Here is a 5,257-nt window from a genome sequence, read left to right on the forward strand (position 1 = left end):
TCAATTTTTGTTAGGGGAAAAAAACCTCTAAGGTTTATTTCTGTTTACTGATGACACTGGCTTGGAAGTAAGGGATGAAGTGTGCAGCATTGGCTCGGTTTCAAATAGTGCAGTTCATGACCTAAGTTCATGGCTTGTAGAAAATAAACTAACGCTAAATCACAGTAAGACTCAGTTTTTACAGTTTCTAACATCCAATTCAACAAAACCTGATGTTTTAATTTCACAGAATGGGCATATGGTTAGTGAATCTGAACAATTCAAATTTCTGGGTGTTCCGATAGATAGTAAAATGTCGTGGAAAACCCACATTGAGGATCTTGTTCAAAGACTTAATGCTGCCATTTTTACTATTCGAACGGTATCTGAAGTGAGTGATTGTTCAACACACAAATTAGTTTACTTTGCTTATTTTCATTCGCTTATGTCATATGGTATTATATTTTGGGGTAACTCTTCCCATTCTAAAACAATATTTTTGGCTCAGAAATGGGTGGTTCGGGCAGTAAGTGGTGCAAGTACATGAACCTCTTGTCGACCCCTGTTCATGAGTCTGGGTATTTTGGCATTGGCCTCTCAATGTATATATTCCTGCTGTCATTTCTTGTTAACAATATTAGCTTATTTCCAAGAATAAGCAGTTTTCACTCAGTTATTACTCGGCAGAAATCAAACCTGCATTTGGATCAGACTTCCTTAACTCTTGTGCAGAAAGGTGTGCAGTATACTGCTGCATCCATTTTCAATAAGCTACCACTCGAATTAAAAAATCTTAGCAGTAATCCACACGCTTTCAAATCAAAACTGAAGAGTTTCCTCATGGATCACTCCTATTCTGTCGGAGTTCCTTGAAAAGTTAAGCCAATTCCTGTTTATTGGTGATTGTGTTTATTTGAACCTATGGATTGACTTTTTTCAGGTTCATAAACATTTTATTTTTATCTGTTATTACTTTTATGTTGTAATTTCATATACTGAGACGTTCCATGACCTTGGAGATTTGCTCCTCAATTTGGTCCTATGGAACTTGACATGTAAATAAAAAATATTAATAAAAAATAAATGTACCAACATATTATGAGTCACTGGAAACTCCAGTCAGCTGTCTCCCTCCCATCAAAACACACACATGAAAAAAAACCTCATTATATGTACACAGAATATAGGTAGAATGTCAGATTATATAGAATGACAATTATCAGTACTACACAAATTATCTCTCAGTTTGAGTGTCCTCATTCCATAGCTTTTAACACACAAAGGAAATTCTTAGCTGTTCACAAAATTTAATATACTCCTATACACTATTCAGAAATTGTCAGTGAACAAAACTACTTAGATACTGTCACATGCACTGCATTTTATATATTATTGTATAATAGCTGGGAACCATGAAAATAGTAGTATCTGCAACTGCTCATAATGATGTGGTTTGATGTTCTCCACAAGGTATTTGCCCTCATTTTATCAGATTTCACTGCTTCCTGCATGACGGTATTCGGACAGCTGATGGCTACAATATTTCATGGACCATTGTGCTCATAATGAAACTTCTATATCTCTTGTTCACCTTGGTCAAATGTGTATGAGTTTTAATTAACACATGGTCCCCTATTTTGTTTTTCATGGGCTACACTATCCTCTAGCATCCTCCTCAACTGTTCTATAGCAAACCCTATCTTTTGATCCCATGTTTGATCTGTGGCTGGAGAATTACTAAAACTCTCTGAAAATATACTTTCAGGGGCCTGATTAAGCAGGATTCCACACATTGTGAATCATGTTGTGGTGTGTGACTTATTGCTTATCACTCCTTCAAAGTCCTCTATACAGCCCTTCCACCTACTGTGTTTAATGATGGCAAAGTGTTAAACACATGTGTTTCATCTCCCCCCATAATTTTGCTAGTGAGTTAGAGGCAGGTTTATACTTGGCATTCCTTAAATTGTTCTTCGTAGCATCTCATGAATCTCTTCTTCCTCTGCTTCACATTTTGACTGTGGGAGCATGTGGGGCTGAACAGAAAATGGTTCATGTTCTCTCACCTGCTACTTACATTTCGCCATGTTTATCATCCCTGGCTTGTTCAAGAAAACCTACTTATGCCTTCGCAAAGTCCCCATCAGATATTTCATTTCTTTCCAGTTTTGCAGCTCTAGGTACTGGAGCTTCAGCTCAACTACAAGTTCAATATCTTCTTTGTATGCTTTGTCTTCCCATCACCATTGCTTTTTCCAAAGTGCTAATGAATCTGCCCTCACAGTATTCTGTAGTGCTGATTACACATCAGCAAACAACATAACTTAAACTCTTCTACCATCACCAGAACATTAATTCTCTGTGTAAAATCAACAGTGGCTTCCTTTCCTTTCTTTTTTCTACACTACCTTTCCCAAAATTCGGGTGAACTTTCTGCTCTGTTAGCCATTCAGTATCTAATACTAAGGGTAATGCTAACCCATGAACTGCAAGTACAATACATCATAATCCTAACCATTTATCTTCATTGTAACTAAGATTTACTCTTCAGTCGTCTTGCATATTTGCACCCATAGCAGCTGTAATACATATTCCATTCACTGGAAAGATAGATATCATTCTTCCCTGCTCTAGCCATGTTGTGTACAGCTTCTGGGACACAGCATTAATCTGACTACCCGAGTCGACCAAAACATCTAGCGCTGTTCCGAAAACATCTGCTTCCATTATAGGCTGCATAATCTCATCAGGTTCCTTATCATTTTCCCGCATCAAATCATCAATCAGTTCAGTTAGATCAGCGGTATCTTCAATCTTGCATGTTGATGTAACCACTGGTCCTGCATCATCTGCTCCTGATTGGACTGCATCAGGAACCTTACCTGGTTTTCCTTCCCTCCTATCATGCTGCAGCATGTCAGGATCTTTGTTTACATTCCACTCCCTGTCAGTCAGCTCAGTTTCCTGTACTGTTATCCGCTCCATTTCATAATGGCCATAGCCACTGTGCTGGCTATGGTAGCTTCTCTCATGTCAAGAACTTCGTTTAATTCTTCTGACATCCTCTTGATTCCAACGCTGGTCGTTATCTCCAGCATCTGTTCCTCTTCCCGCTTCCTGACAGCTCTCCATCATATTCCGATTCTTCGTTTCCGCAGTGCTCGTACAATGTATCAGTTTGTTACAATGCTGGCTTTATAACTTTCACATTATCCTTGGGGATCGCCAGAAACTTTTCCTTAAATGCTACCAGCAGTTAACATGATCAAAGATACTATTACCTCTGTGTTGATTGGTTCATGTAAGTAAAAGTTTCTCAGTAATCTTGGAAAGACTTCTTTTGATTTCGGTCGCATCCGCTGTCAAATTATCTGCCATGGTACAAGCTGTTCCACTTGTCATTCTGCTTTCTTGTGGATCAGTATTGCTTTAAAAATTCTTATTCGAAGTCAACATACATCTCACACTTTTGTCCTATTCTTATTCGCCAAGTACCAGCTTCACCCTCCACACGTGACGCAATGAAGCATGTCTTCCACTGTCCATCCCACAGTTAAGGCAGCACATCTTTGAATTCATCCAAATAATCCCTTGGATGCCATCTTTCATTTCAATCAAATTTTCTATAATTTCCGGTACTGAGGAAGACTTAGTCATTTTGTATACCTACTACACTGCCTCTTGTTATGGTCCCATTATGTGATAATGATTTCACTTCTATTTTATGTGCTGTCCAACCTCCTGCTTAAAATTGACAAAAAGTGATCATGTCTTGGTTACCTCTACGCACACCTGCTCCATATGGCATACGTATGCGTCTTATGCTTCAGTACATAATCACTTATGCGATGCTCAAACTTATGTCAATGCCCTGCACCCTGTGTTGTTGACATTCCTACATTTCCCCAACTAGTCTCTCCAGTTGCTCAATGTGAACTGAAATTTTTCTGCTGAGTTCCCTTTGTACGGTTTTGACGTTTTCAAAATGTTTCGTATACTCTGTGACCTGCCGATCAGCGTGGGGTCGTGAACTAGGTTTCTACTGCTGAGGTCTATACGCTGCAATGTTTGCTGAATGGTCATTGAAGAGACGCTGTTTGTAGCCTCTTTGTTCATCTGGGTGGTCAACTGCTCGACAGTTGCAGATGTATTTGCCCTTACACATCTGCGCAACTATCATTCACCTGTGTCATACATGGCCCGTGGTGCATCACAGTTGGTTCAGCTGCAGTTTTGGATAGCACTAGTTTGACACGCACAGCATAGTTTAACCACTGCAGTACTCAAACAGTTTACAAACTTGGGCATTTTTGAAATGCTTCCACCCTGGCCCAAAAGCCAATGATCCTGCCCTTGTGGAAGTCAGATGAATCACTCCATTTCCACTTTACAACAACTGCATTGTTTTCTATCTCCTCCCAACATTCTTTACATACCCTTCACTGCTGGTGCCACCATTGTGAGTGGTTATTGCACATTGACACTGAACATATGAGGTGCTCACAGTAATGTGACTGACCCATGTATCTTTCGATTACACTCATTGCCCATCTTTACAGCTGCCTCCATTCTGCATTGTTCTCCTGAACCTTTACGGTAAACTCTGCATTAAGTTCCTCCTTAAATTGGTTACACATTTGGTCTGCCTTTCTAGTGCTCTCTGTAAATTGGCACTTCAGCATTTCAGTTAACGTTGTGAAGGTATCAAGCTCTGACCTACACTCTACCCATCTGGGTGTTTCCAGGATAGGTAACAATCCAGCACCTGGTCTTCCTATATCTACTGATACAAACTACAGTCCCCTACTTCAGGATCTCCCAACATCTCACTACTGCCTACTTCAGTTTTAGCCTCATCAGAATATTTTCACCTGGTGAGTCCATATGTATATCCCTGATCATTGCAGCTGCATTGTCTGATACCATGAATTAAAATGTAACAGGAACCAAAAAAATGAATAATAATAATAATAATAATAATACTAATAATAATAATAAATGGAAAACTGAATGACAATACTCTCTTCTACAGTGTACAAAATAAAATAATAGATCAAACTGCAACACTGTCAGTTCAAAACTGTTATTCAATGCTAAGAAGCACACCAGACAAACAATCAAATGACACAGGAATAAACTTAAATGTATAAATTACATTCAATTCTGATTTAGAATTACATTAGCAGGGACTAATACGGAAAGACTGGGCCATGACATTCACAATACTGATTAATAAGTGCTAAAGCATAATACCAGTTTGTTCAGTGATCACTGCTTA

The sequence above is a fragment of the Schistocerca nitens genome, chromosome 7 (genome assembly GCF_023898315.1).
Source record: "Schistocerca nitens isolate TAMUIC-IGC-003100 chromosome 7, iqSchNite1.1, whole genome shotgun sequence".
In the NCBI taxonomy this organism is placed as follows: Eukaryota; Metazoa; Arthropoda; class Insecta; order Orthoptera; family Acrididae; genus Schistocerca; species Schistocerca nitens.